The sequence below is a fragment of the Lepidochelys olivacea genome (genome assembly GCF_965140295.1).
Source record: "Lepidochelys olivacea isolate rLepOli2 genome assembly, chromosome: 10".
Taxonomy (NCBI): Eukaryota; Metazoa; Chordata; order Testudines; family Cheloniidae; genus Lepidochelys; species Lepidochelys olivacea.
In genome coordinates this window covers 42,195,909-42,210,821 of record NC_140420.1, presented here as the reverse complement: position 1 = coordinate 42,210,821, position 14,913 = coordinate 42,195,909, and positions in this window count along the sequence as shown.

The window sequence follows — 14,913 nt, the reverse complement described above, 5'->3', positions numbered from 1 at the left end:
ACCCCAGATTCCTCAGCCTCTCCTCTCAAGTCATGCCTGACCAACCTGATTGCCTTCTATGATGAGATAACTGGCTCTGTGGATGAGGGGAAAGCAGTGGACATGTTATTCCTTGACTTTAGCAAAGCTTTTGACACGGTCTCCCACAGTATTCTTGCCAGCAAGTTAAAAAAGTATGGATTGGATGAATGGACTATAAGGTGGATAGAAAGCTGGCTAGATTGTCGGGCTCAACGGGTAGTGATCAATGGGTCGATGTCTAGTTGGCAGCCAGTATCAAGCGGAGTACCCCAGGGGTCGGTCCTGGGGCCAGTTTTGTTCAACATCTTTATTAATGATCTGGATGGTGGGATGGATTGCACCCTCAGCAAGTTCGCAGATGACACTAAGCTGGGGGGAGAGGTAGATACGATAGAGGGTAGGGATCGGGTCCAGAGTGACCTAGACAAATTGAAGGATTGGGCCAAAAGAAATCTGATGAGGTTCAACAAGGACAAATGCAGAGTCCTGCACTTAGGATGAAAGAATCCCATGCACCGCTACAGGCTGGGGACCAACTGGCTAAGCAGCAGTTCTGCAGAAAAGGACCTAGGGGTTACAGTGGACGAGAAGCTGGATATGAGTCAGCAGTGTGCCCTTGATGCCAAGAAGACTAATGGCATATTGGGCTGCACTATTAGGAGTACTGCCAGCAGATCGAGGGAAGTGATTATTCCCCTCTATTCAGCACTGGTGAGGCCACATCTGAAGTATTGCGTCCAGTTTTGAGCCCCCCACTACAGAAAAGATGTGGACAAATTGGAGAAAGTCCAGCCAAGGGTAATAAAAATAATCAGAGGGCTGGGGCACATGACTTACAAGGAGAGGCTGAGGGAACTGGGCTTATTTAGTCTGCAGAACAGAAGATTGAGGGGGTATTTGATAGCAGCCTTCAACTACCTGAAGGAGGGTTCCAAAGAGGATGGAGCTCAGCTGTTCGCAGTGGTGGCAGATGACTGAACAAGGAGCAATGGTCTCAAGTTGCAGTGGGGGAGGTCTAGGTTGGATATTAGGAAACACTATTTCACTAGGAGGGTGGTGAAGCACTGGAATGGGTTACCCAGGGAGGTGGTGGAATCTCTATCCTTCATTTTAAGGCCTGGCTTGACAAAGCCCTGGCTGGGATGACTTAGTTGGTGTTAGTCCTGCTTTGAGCAGGGGGTTGGACTAAATGACGTCCTGAGGTCTCTTCCAACCCTTATCTTCTATGATTCTATGATCTCAGAGCCTGGGCTTTTTTTAGTAGAGCAGTGGGTGAAAACCAATGGCTGGGGCATAGGGCAGATGTTTTAGGGCATGAAACAAGCAAGACTGTGGATAATTTCCCCATAAAGGAGGAGTTGACACTAGTTCATTAATTTACCAGGAGTTCTCCAAATTCTACATAGCATGGGCCACATCTTAATAGAGAGATTTTCCTGTGGCCACCTCTCCACTCATTGCCCCTCCCCCACATCTCCTCCCATTCCCATTCCTTGTCCCCCACTTTTCCTGCCATTCCCCTTCACCTGCCCCAGCCATCTCTCCCACTCCTCATCCCCACCTCCCATCCCATTCCCCACTGACCATCACCCTGGCATCTGGGCACATATTGCTTCCTACAGTTGGTACTGCACCACCCCCATACTAGTTTTAGGATCTCCATGAACTAACAAGGTAAAAATGTCCCTGATCATAAAACCTTTGGACTCAATCCTGCAGTCTTTCCTCAAGTGTGTAATTTCTCTAGCTTCAGTCAGTAAGCATTGGTTGCAGGAGCAGGGCTCTTAACTAAGGGGAAACATAGAATCATAGAATATCAGGGTTGGAAGGGACCTCAGGAGGTCATCTAGTCCAACCCCCTGCTCAAAGCAGGACCAATCCCCAATTAAATCATCCCAGCCAGGGCTTTGTCAAGCCTGACCTTAAAAATATCTAAGGAAGGAGATTCCACCACCTCCCTAGGTAACGCATTCCAGTGTTTCACCACCCTCCTAGTGAAAAAGTTTTCCCCAATATCCAACCTAACCTCCCCCACTGCAACTTGAGACCATTACTCCTTGTTCTGTCATCAGCTACCACTGAGAACAGTCTAGTTCCATCCTCTTTGGAACCCCCTTTCAGGTAGTTGAAAGCAGCTATCAAATCCCCCCTCATTCTTCTCTTCCACAGACTAAACAATCCCAGTTCCCTCAGCCTCTCCTCAGAAGTCATGTGTTCCAGTCCCCTAATCATTTTTGTTGCCCTCCACTGGACTCTTTCCAATTTTTCCATATCCTTCTTGTAGTGTGGGGCCCAAAACTGGACACAGTATTCCAGATGAAGCCTCACCAATGTCGAATAGAGGGGAATGATCATGTCCCTCGATCAGGTGGCAATGCCCCTACTTATACATCCCAAAATGCCATCGGCCTTCTTGGCAACAAGGGCACACTGTTGACTCATATCCAGCTTCTCGTCCACTGTAACCCCTAGGTCCTTTTCTGCAGAACTGCTGCCTAGCCATTCGGTTCCTAGTCTGTAGCGGTGCATGGGATTCTTCCGTCCTAAGTGCAGGACTCTGCACTTGTCCTTGTTGAACCTCATCAGATTTCTTTTGGCCCAGTCCTCTAATTTGGCCCAGTCCTCTAATTTGAATGTAGGATCAAAAGATCACATGAATCTTTGGGTTTGTTTTCTTCATTTAGACTAGTAGTAGATTCCTCAGTCTCTAACATCCTGTATGTTGTGGAGGTGAATGAAACAGAGAATGAGCCTGATGGGCATTCGTGGTATTGTTTCTCAGCCTGTCTGGCCCATCCCGTGAGCTCTCAAGTTCATGGGCTGCTCAGTTCATTGGGTTTGCAATGAAGGCAAAAAGTGTGTGTTTGCACCTGGCTGGAGTGAAAGTAGCAGCTGTCAGACCTGCCCATGAGGAAGGAGGAACTCTGAACAATGCTCATACACCACTCCAGATATTTCACTGGCTCTTGGAGGCACAGCACTAACTGAATTATAAGGTCTCCTTTGGCCATTGTGTTTTGCAGACAGAAGAGTGTGAAGGGAAACGTAGGAGTCTTTCCAGACTGGAACATTCACAAATCACTTTGTAGTTCAGTGATAAGGAGCCTTGTAATCTTCTCTACACTAGCAATTAACAGCGCTGCAACTTTCTCACTCAGGGGTGTGAGCGTTGCCAGAGTAGACTAGCCCTTTGGGAAGTTGCCAGGTCAAATAATTCACTAGGTTTGCAAAATGAAAGAAGAGGCCCATGTCAGAGCTTAGGTTTGGAGTCGCACATGAACCAAAGAGCCCCCAGTTTTGGTGAGGAAGCATCACAGTTTAAAGCTGGATCTGTATCTGCATGCGGTAGCTAGACCCCGTCTCTATAATAGGCCAAACCCCTGGATCCAAGCACCCCCATAGCACTGGGTGAAAAGAGGTGGGGCAGGGCGTATTAAATCCAAGATTAGCATCCTGGGCTCATCTCTTTTGCACTCCCTCTTCCTCAGAGATAGAGTACAGGGGCCTGCTTCTCCTCTTTCTCATAATTCCATTGGCATCAGTGGAGCTACACTCCTCCTGACTTACTCCAGTGTGAGTTGGGAATCAGGGCCCAAGCATCACTGTATAAGGCACCTGACTATGCAAATGTACAAGGTGTGAGCTGTTGAGAAAGTCTAGCACTCCGACTGGCTGAATAGCTCATACTATTGTTTAGAAAAAAGCAGGTCACTATTAATTAAATATGGATGGATGATGCTTAAGTCGTTTGGGATGTATCCATTCCATGTGACAGTTGCCATGACAAAATTAAACATGCTCTTGGCTACCATTTGCGAAAGCCAATTACACCCTTTGAGATCTGTAATTGCTATGGTGACACACAACAGTTTGCATCACAAGTGGCTCTATATACCTGAGCACAGCCGGGAGATAAAGGGAAAAAGATTTTCTAAGCATTAGTGGAATTTTTTAATTGATTTGCTGTGGCTACCTTCACAGCCACTGTGTGTTAACTTAGAGTGAAATTCACTTCTGTGCAGAGGTCAAGCATAATGCCCAGGCACTACATAAGTTTTCAGAAGGACATAAGCAAAGGAAGCACAGTCTGGTATCCAACTAGTACACTAACCTAAGGCCTGTGAGACCCAGGTTCAAGTCTCTGCTCTGCAAGAAACTTTCTATGAGAGCCAGGACAAGACTTTTGGTGCCCCAGTTCCCTGTGGGATAATAGCACTGTCGTACGTTGCAGGGAGCATGTGAGGATAGCTATATTAAAGATGATGAGGTGCTCAGATAGCACACTGATCCGGGCAACAAGCAGATAGTGAGTGATGTCTAGGCTTTATGCTGGTTCTTTGCACAGGGGTGAATTTCAGCTGGTGTGAATATTCTACTGAGTTTACTAGCAGAAATGGTCAGGGAATTTTGAACGAGTCTTGACAAATCTACTTGGCCAGCCAATTTTTTAATTAAATAATTGTATTTGCAGCAGGAATCTCATTCTAAAAGTGATGCCAGACCTGCCAAGAGCTTCAGCCAAAACACCCAGCACATTTCTATTTAAATCATACAGTCTAGACTGGGGATTTGCTCTGATTACAGCCATGATCATAGGCGAGCCAGGGTAGCCCCTTACATGGTGCTCACCCTGGGGGTTTGAGAATGGTGGAGAGAGTGGCTTTGCCTGTCTGTATGAAGGGTTGCACCTGTACAACTGCAATGCTAGCAGCAATGAGGGAAAGACCCCCAGAGCAGGCATGGCCTAAGGGTGGGGTAGGGACTCTGTGCAAATGGGAGAGGAATTGCCATTAGTTCCCACCAGGATCAGGGAGAGGAACTGGCAGTGGCAGCCATCACTTCATCACATATATGCTAATTCCAAACCCTCCCTTCATTGCTCTGCTCTTCCTCAACCACCCCGGGTGGAATTACTCTACTCCACCCCCCGACCCACCCAATGAATTAATCTGCTGCCCCCAACACAGACAGACCCCGCCCCTCACACCAATTAATCAATCTGCTGCCTTATTACCAACCCCACAGCTTCAAAACTCACAAGACTGGGTTTAAAACTGAAGGTTAGACTGTGCTGAATTTGGATTTCAAACATCCCTGCTTCCCCCCGGCACCATGCAGGTGTCACAAGCAGTGTCATCAACTCTCTCAAATCTATGGGGTGAGGGGATTCGGGCCCCACATCAAGAGCTTTTGTGGCCCTCCGATGGTGGGGACCCTCCAACTTCTCCCCAAGCCCCAGCACACCATTAATCCTGTGCTCCCCCAACCCCACATCTTCCTCTCCCCCAGCCCTGCAATTCATTATGCAGCCCCACATCAGTCCCCACCCCATCTGTCTGTCCCCTGGAGCCTCAGCCCTGCTCCTCCTGGGACTCGTCACCCTCTGCTTCCCCTTCCCAGGGCTTCAAAGGGGAGATGCAGACTGACCCACCACTCGCAGGAGGGTGGAAAGCAGAGCCACCCTGAGCTGAGGGGCAATTTTTGCTCCCTCCTCCCCTACCTCAAAACAACTCTGAGCTCCTGAGGAATGGATGGGGCGGGGAAGCACTTCTGTCACTCTGATTGGCTGCATACAAGTAGATTCACTTACTGCTGTAGCGTCCCCCTCCCCCGGAACAGGTTATGGCCTTGCAGGGTCTTCACCTTTAGCACCCCTACTGTTCACCCCATTGGCCCTGTGAGGGCCTGGCTCTGTGCACAGCCAAGCTCCTTGGGGTCTGGCTCAACCATGGTTGGTCCAGACCCCTGCCACGGTAACAAAGGCCAGGCATCCCAAGAGATCCTTCCTCCCCTTTGGGGCTGTTCCTCAACCCACCCAGTCCTCAGCCCCATCCTGGGCTCAAGAGTCTTTGTGCTTGGGTTTGTATGCCCCTGCCTTGGGGCTTGGAGGGGAACCCAGACCCACCCTCTGCCAGTTGATCGAGATCTCCGGGCTGCTAAAAGTCCAGCAAAGCAGGGCTAAGGCAGGCTGCCTGCATGCCGTGGCCCAATGCTGCTCCCAGAAGCAGCCAGCTGCTGGCACGTCTCTGTGGCCCCTGGCCAGGTGGGAGGGGAGGAGGAGGCTCCATCTGCTTCCCCCACCCCCAGCACTGTCCCCGCAGCTCCCATTGGCCGGGAACCGGGCAATGGGAGCTGCAGGGATGGCATTTGGGGGTGGGAGCAGTGCACGGAGACAGGGGTGGGAGCAGTGCACAGAGACACGCTGTCCCCCTCCCCCTGCTGGTGTGCAGAGACATGCCAGCAGCCAGCTGCTTCCAGAAGCAGCGTGGGGCTATGGCAGGCAGCCTTGCCTGAGCCCTGCTACACCGCCGACTGGGAGCCACCTGTGGTAAGCGCCTCCCAGCCAGAGCCTGCACCTTACACCCCTTCCTGCACCCCAACCCTCTGTCCCAGCTCAGAATCCCCTCCTGCACCAAAATCCCTCCCAGAGCCCACACCCTTCGCCCTCTCCTGCACCCCAACACTCTGTTCCAACCTAGAGTCCCCTCCTGCACCCAAACTCCCTCCCAGAAAGAAACTAATATAACAGGTGTTCTCAGCTAAGAAGTAGGCTATTTTGAATTAACTTAGCTATATTCTACATATTTTGAGACTGAAATGTAACCACAGAATGGCTTTAGGTAATTAAAAGGCAAGTTTAGTATAGCATTAATAGCCTCGATGCCATAATTGTGATCATTTTGTTTTAAATTAGGAAAAAAGACTTGAATACAGGGGTCCCACAAAATCTAATAGCCCTGGGCCCACAGGAGAGTTAATCTAGCCCTGTCTCCACCCCTCCAGGTGCAGGGTGCGCCCCAGAAGGGATGGGGCAGCAAGGAGTTTCTCACTCCTCTCCTTCCTAGCTGGGAGTTTCACATGCCTCCCCTTATCCTCACCCCTGCCCTGGAGGAAGGGAGCCATGCCAGGAATGCGAGAGACAAAGCTGCTCCTGAGCAGGAGAACTCAGGAGAGCTCGGGGTGCACCTGGCCCTTTAAGAGATGGCCGGGTTGGGGGGCAGCTGTGAGAGCTCCACTTGCTGGGGAGTGGGGAGAGATGCCTTATAGCACATGGAGTAGCTCTGTCTGGCTGCCTTTCTCCAGGAGGTGGGGGAATAGGAATGACAGCCAATCAGAGAGTGTTTGCTGAAGACTGACAGGTTTTCTCCATAGAAGGGGCTGAACACCTACCATCAAGAGGGGGTGGGAACCCCTAGAGGTGGCAGTCAGGGTTATGCCCAGCCAGCTAGGGAACAGGAACGAGTCACAGGCCCCATAGATCCGGTCTAATCTTTCAGGTGTGAAATTCTCACCATGACCTGCTCACTCCCCAGGAATCATTTGCAGAGGCGATCCGGCCAGTCGCCCCGAAGGACAAATACTCCAGAGAAACTGGCCTCCTGTTCACAGCTAATCATGAAAAGGAGGTGACAGTCATGGCATAAATGGTTTGCTATGAATTATTCATCCAGCCCTGGCTCTGAGGCTGGTTCCATGTTATAATATCCCTCCCCTGAAGACAAGAGACAGATCGGAGGGAACAACAACAAAAATGTCTGGCCCTGAACTCTTAGCCCTTCCAGGAAAAAGCAACTTCAGAATTCAAGCTTGGAGACAGATCTGATCCAAATACCTGGATCCAAACAGCAGAGAGTCTCATGACTCCAGGAGCTGGAACTTTAAAAAAAGACCATATCATGAGATGCATGATTAAATTGTGAAAGTTGGCAACACTGTCCTTGTGGCACTGTCCCTCACCCTTGTGAAAGGTAATCTGAAGATCCAGGATCCACATTGGGCTGGGAGTGAATTCCCAGTTCTACCCTGATCTGCTGTGTGCACCAGTGGGGAAGTCTCTTCACCCCTCTGTGTGTCAGTTCCTTAACTGTAAAATGGGCAAGGCTTGAACTGGAAACAAGTGTGGTGGTGCTCTCCCAAGATCCACCCACAAGCCAAGCTCCACTTGAGATTCTTAATTTCCAACGTGAGGTGCCCTCAGCAGATTGTGCAAATATTCAGGATATGACCAAGCAGGCTCCATGTCCTCTACAAACTTGGCTGCCCTTCACTGGGTCTCAGACAATCCCTTGGAGAGGTCAGATTAAGACAAAAGTGCAATAAACTCATGCCAGAGACCTGTGAGAACCCTGGAGTCTGAGCTTTCATTTAAAAATCATTATTTTTCTAGCTCTCTTTGTTACAAAGAAAACCCTGTAAACATGAGTCAAGTGTAATCAACACAGTGCTGTCTGCCTGAGTTTGCAGACAGTATCTGGCAGAGAGATCAACAGCATTCACTAGAGCTGGAGAGGAAGCCGGCTGGCCTCACACCCAGTATTGGAGCAGACCTGGCCCCTGCTGCTCAGGTGAGCTGCCTAGCTGGAGCATGGGCTGCCCCATATAGTTTGAGTGGGATTGTCTCCCATTTGGTGAGGCTCAGCTCCACCCCAGGGCATGGACCCACCCCTCTGAGCTTTTTGAATCCACAGGGTTTATGGGGGCCAGTGTGGTGGTCCTCCCCTAGATGCCATCCACTTGTAGCACCAAAATGAGACGCCTCTCACGGGAGATTCTGCAAGTCTGCAATCCTCCCCCCTTTACTTATTTGTTTGGATCAGCAGTGAAGCGGTTAACTATACCACCATGTAAAGTCCACACTCCATTGAGAGGAATGGGGCAGTTCACTCCTTGCAGAACTATTGCTCCAAGCTCTCTGCAGCTGCAGACCACAGTAAAATGTCATCACAGTTTGCCGTCATTTTATGTTTTCAAGGTATTCTCAGCAGCCAGAAGGGACACCCACTTACTCACCTTATGGTAACTGCGTCTTCCAAGTGTCCTGACCATGAGAATCCCAGTTGTGGTCTGCATGCACCTCATATGTGCAAGATGGGAATCTGTTGACTAGCAGTGTGAGTGGGGGCATTCCCTGGGCCCTGCATGTCTTCCCCCTACTCTCACCTAAGAGCATGTAGGGCATAGTGGTTCGAGTTCCCTTGCTAATGCAGAATAGCAGTAAAGATGGACTCTGAAGGAGTGGGAATGGAGGACAGGTTGTGGGATCTGCACAGACAAAACATAGAGCTTGTCTCTATGAACACTTAATTTGTGACAAGCTGGAGTGTAAATCTACCCTGCACTAGCCTGCTGCACATTGGCTGTGCGGACCCTATTGCTGCCCACTACAAGTTCCTCCAAGCACTTTGATCTATCATTCTTTGAAATGGAAGTAGATTAAAGTGCACTAGGGAACTGCAACAGCAGTATCCACATGGACAGGCCATGCATGGCAGTCTAGATCAGGGTAGATTTACACCCCAGCTTGCTGTGAATTCAGTGTTCACATAGACAAGCCCACAGTTACTGTAAGGTCAGTGTCCATTTTATCTTCTTCAGGTCTTTGTCTGTTTGGATCGCACTTATGGTGACTAGCTAGCAGCTTCCAGATTAATGTGAGGAAAGTCTGAGAAGTTCTACCTACTGCTCTCCCCAATGAAGTATCTGATCGAATTGCCAGATCCAGGGTGTAACGTTTGGTAAAGGCATCTGCTGAGCTCTAAGTGGCTGCCCTGCAGATCGCTGATATAGGAATATTGCCTGGGCCCTAGCTGAGTGGTCCTTGATTTGTGAGAAAAAGGGAATATCTGCTAGGACATGTCTACAAACACAACAAATTTCTACAGCCACAGCTGCATCAGTCATGAGTCTGAGAAGGTGCAATCCCTGACCAGCAGAGCTGTGCTGGCCAAAGTCCCTAGTGTAGGTGAGTTACATTGTCAAAACTGCGTTTTCATAGCTTGTTTGACGTGTTGTGGCTAGAATAAGCTATACCAGCAAAAGGGCAGTTTTGCTGGGATAAACTGCATCCACACTAGGAGCTGGTATAGTAGACAGGTATAGCTATCCCAGCAAAGGATTTCTAGGGTATACATGGCCCTAGTTTGTAATAAATTGGAATGCACTGAGTGATCCACTTGGGTAATCTCTGGGAAGAGATGTTCTGACCTTTCACAGCTTTCCCTAATGCCACAAATAAATGGGGTGATTTCCTGAATGGCTTTGTCTTGTCTAAGCAATATAGGGCAGCACTGGAGACATCTGAAATTGGGAGTTGTTTTCTCTTGGGCTTGAGTGGTTTGGGAAAGAAAACAGTTTGGCTGATGGTTTGGTTTAAGTGAAAATTAGACGCTACCATGGTGAGGAACCTAGGGCAGGGGTTTCAGCACCACCTTACCCTTGTGCAGGCAGTAAGGGAGGGGTCTGCGATTTGTATCTGAATCACGTTAACACTACTGGCTGAGTAGGCAGTCACCAGAAGGTGGTTTTTTTGAGTGTTAAATGGTGAAGAGAGAACGTCCATCAATGTTCAAAGATGGGTACCAAAAGACCCATCAGAACTACATGAATGTCCCAGGGCGGGAGGCTCTGGAATGGGAGAAAGGCATGAACAGGTTTTTTTAGAAATTCTGAAACAGTGGCATGAGGGACCACAGCATGAGTTTGAATGGGAGGGCAGCAAGCTGAAATGGCAGCTAGGTGCACTCTGATGGCAAGGCTTGAGTTTGAGCATGCCATCCAGAATTTTGGGGGTAGAAGCTCACAAAGGGTTCAGATATTGTTGTGAAGCTCAGATGGAAAATCGCTTCCACTTCGCTCTGTAGACTGATCATGTAGAGGGCTTCCTGCTCTGTACCAGGAGCTCTTGGATTTCTGTGGCACAATGCCTGTCTGTTGTGCTCAGCCAGCCAACTTCCAGACCATCAGGGCAGAGATATTTGGAGAATTTGCCCTTGATTCTGGGACAGCAAGTCTGGCAGCGTGGGGAGAGAGCGTGGCAGCTGCTTGGACAGATGCAGTAGGTCTGGGAGCCAATGCCTTCTGGCCCAACAAGGGGCCACTGAGGCTGCATCCTGATCTTGTTTATGACCTTGAGTATGAGGGGGGTGGTATGACAAGCATAGGGAAGACATTGAGACCAGGGGATGAAGAAAGCATATTAGAGGGAGCCTGGGCCAGTCCCTGCTATGGAGCAGATGAAAGGGCATTTGTTGTTCTTATTGGTGGCAAAAAGACCTATGATGGGGGAGGCCCAGCTGTGGAATACAGGTTCAAGAATGGAGTGCTTCAGTGAGCACTCCTGGTTGGCTGGGTACCGTCTTTTGAGGTAACCTACTAGACTAGATCATTGTTTGTCCCTGATAGGTGAAGGGCTGTGGGAGTTATCGTGTGAAGATGGCACCATTTCCACAGCTGACTCACTTCCTAACTGAGAGAGGATGAGCAGGCACTCCTGGTCCATTGATACAATACATTGCTGAGGCGTTGGCTGTCAGGATCTGTACAGTGGCCCCCCCCGCCAGGAGCAGTAGACTGGCTCTACTGCTGAATCGCCCCACAGCACATGGATAAGGGGTGAGAACTCTTCCCTGGACTGTATACCTTGGATGTATCAGTTGTTTAGGGGAGCTCCCCCATCTGTCCTAATGGAAACACCTGCAATTAGTGTGATGGTGGGAGGAGAGGTGCAAAATGGTACCCCCTGTTGCAGACTGGGGGCTCCCCACCAATGCAGGGAAGCTACTAAAGGAGTTGGGCCCATGGGGTGAGTGCCCAAATGGTGGTTGGTTGGTTGGTTAGTAAGCAGGCCTCAGCCAGCTTTGGAGAGGGGGAGGTGAAGTCTGGTAAGAGATGTCACAGAAGTGCACAGCGTATGTGGCCTAATAGTTTGAGACAGGTCTTGCTATTGTTGCAGGGTTTCCCTGAGGGTGGAGACCAGGGATGTGATGTCCTGAAATCTGTCCAGAGAGAGGTATGCCTTTGCTGATTTGGAATGAAGAAGGGCCTCTATACATTCTATGGACTATGCTGGAGTGAGGGATGACTTGTAATTCATTCTCAGTCCTAAGGAGTGGTTCAGATTAAGGACTATGGAGAGGGCACTGGAAGCTTCCTGATGCGGAATAACCTCTTAGAAGCCATTTGTCCATGCCCAGGTAGAGCTGTATTCCTTCTCCCAGGTGGGCCCCTACTACTGCCTAGCTTTTTTGAATACTCTCAGGGCAGTAGAGAGGCTGAGCAATAGTGCCTTGTACAGGGAGTGGTCATGTCCCAAAGTGACTGGAGATACTGTTTAGTCAGAAGAATTGCTATGTGAAAATAAACATCTTGGAAGCTGAGAGCAGCAAACCAATCCTAAGGGTCTAACGAGGGGATGATGGAGGCTAGAGTCACCATTCTGAACTGGAGTCAGTATATCAATCTGTTCGGTAGCCTCAGGCCCATGTTAAGAAGTATTTGTGACATTCTATACCTTGGGGGAGCAACCTGTAACCCCCATATTCCTCATTCATATATAATTGTGATCTTGCATATAAAGCAGGCCATGTGAGGTATCAGGGGAAAGGTTATGATCTGTTGAAAGCCACTATTCTATCAAAATATGTATATCATTAACGTATATGAAGTTATGAGAATTGTGTTGTATGCTTCTCACTAAAATATGCTGTAGGTTTGGGAAGTGCCCAGATACTAGCTCTCCAGAGACAATGCCAAGGAAGGACAGGGAGTACCAATGCCCGGGCAGGTGTCAAACAATCATTAACAGCCATTGTCCAGCAAGGGAGCTACAATTCAATGATTCACCTGCCACACCAGGGGAATTGCTCAGCTGTGCCTGGGGACTCAGCAATGCTCATCAGACATGCCTGGACTTCTATTCTCCAAGCACATGGGACCGAGGGTATAAAACAGAACACAGGGTCACATGCTTGGCCTTTCTCCTGTCCTCACCTATGCTGCAAGCAACAAAGACACTCAGAAGACTGAAGACTCCAACAAAGGAGACTGGCCCAGGTTTAAGGGACAAACCTGTATATTAAGGACTGCAATATCCAGTGGGGTGAGAAAACTACTTAATCTAGATGTTGTCCTGTCTAATAGGGTTGAGAATTTAGACTGCGTGCTTATATTTTCTTTTCTTTTGGTAACTAACTCTGACTTTTTGCATATCATTTATAATCACTTGACATCTATCTTTTGTAATTAATAAATTTATTTAACTGTTTATCTTTACCAGTGAATTTGCCTGAAGTGTTTGGTAAGGGTGCTTGCTCCGGTTTATAAAGGCTGATGTATATCCACTTTCCATTGATGAAGTGGTGAACAAATTAATAAATTTGCACTGCTCATCTTGAGCAGTGCAAGACAGTATATTCCTGAGGTACAAGGCTCGGGGGTGGGGGGATTTGGCTGGTGCCTTTTTTCTGTGTGATTCATGTGGCTCTGGGAGCATTCATGCAATCTATCTGGGTGTGGGGCTCCACATGCTGTTTTTCTGAGTGATAATAGCACCTAGAGGGGTTTGCTGCTTGTCACTAGCAAAGCATTGTGAGACACAGCCCAGGCTGGAGAGTTAAGGCTGCACAGTGGTCCCACAGTCCCAGGCTGCACCTCAGGGATCCCATCACAGTATTTACCCTTTTTTTCGGGGGATAAAGAAGCAGCGAGAATAAAAACCCTTCCCTTTCATTTTGGATTGTTCAAAATGGTTTGTTTCGATTTTGACTTTTTAAAACTGTATGTTATAACAAAGACTGTAATTCAAAACATTAAACAATTTGAAATGAAGTCATTCTCAAAAGAAAACTGGAACTTTTTGTTCCAAAATATGTCAAAATGGGATGTTCTACATTGTCAGAAATCCCGCCCCCCCAAACAAAATTTTGGCAAAATTGACACAAATTCATTAATCATTTAAACTTTGATGGACCTGCATTTTCTGATGGAACGCCAGTCTAAAGTTTTCTGACCAGCTCATCTCCTAGCCAGTTTGGAGGCCTAAGGACAGCTGACTGAGTGGGTTTCAGACTGGAACCAGGAGCCTGCAGGGTAGAGTTCCTGCTTATAAGGGCAGTTAATGAGAGGGATTGCTGGAAGAAGAGTCCCTTTTGATGTCAGAGGAATGTCTTTCCAAAACCTTTCTTTCCCCTCATTGTCTGCTCTAGTAGGTGGAGCTTTAGCCAAGTATCTCAGGAGTAGCAAGTGGAGTGAAGAAGGACCAGAACAATGAGCAACAGTCCCGGATGTCTAGTTGGCAGCCGGTGTCAAGTGGAGTGCCCCAGGGGTCGGTCCTGGGGCCGGTTTTGTTCAATATCTTCATAAATGATCTGGAGGATGGTGTAGATTGCACTCTCAGCAAATTTGCGGATGATACTAAACTGGGAGGAGTGGTAGATACGCTGGAGGGGAGGGATAGGATACAGAAGAACCTAGACAAATTGGAGGATTGGGCCAAAAGAAATCTGATGAGGTTCAATAAGGATAAGTGCAGGGTCCTGCACTTAGGATGGAAGAATCCCATGCACCGCTACAGACTAGGGGCCGAATGGCTAGGCAGCAGTTCTGCGGAAAAGGACCTAGAGGTGACAGTGGATGAGAAGATGGATATGAGTCAGCAGTGTGCCCTTGTTGCCAAGAAGGCCAATGGCATTTTGGAATGTATAAGTAGGGGCATAGCGAGCAGATCGAGGGACGTGATCGTTCCCCTCTATTCGACATTGGTGAGGCCTCATCTGGAGTACTGTGTCCAGTTTTGGGCCCCACACTACAAGAAGGATGTGGATAAATTGGAGAGAGTCCAGCGAAGGGCAACAAAAATGATTAGGGGTCTAGAACACATGAGTTATGAGGAGAGGCTGAGGGAGCTGGGATTGTTTAGTCTGCAGAAGAGAAGAATGAGGGGGGATTTGATAGCTGCTTTCAACTACCTGAAAGGGGGTTCCAAAGAGGATGGCTCTAGACTGTTCTCAATGGTAACAGATGACAGAACGAGGAGTAATGGTCTCAAGTTGCAGTGGGGGAGGTTTAGATTGGATATTAGGAAAACCTTTTTCACTATGAGGGTGGTGAAACACT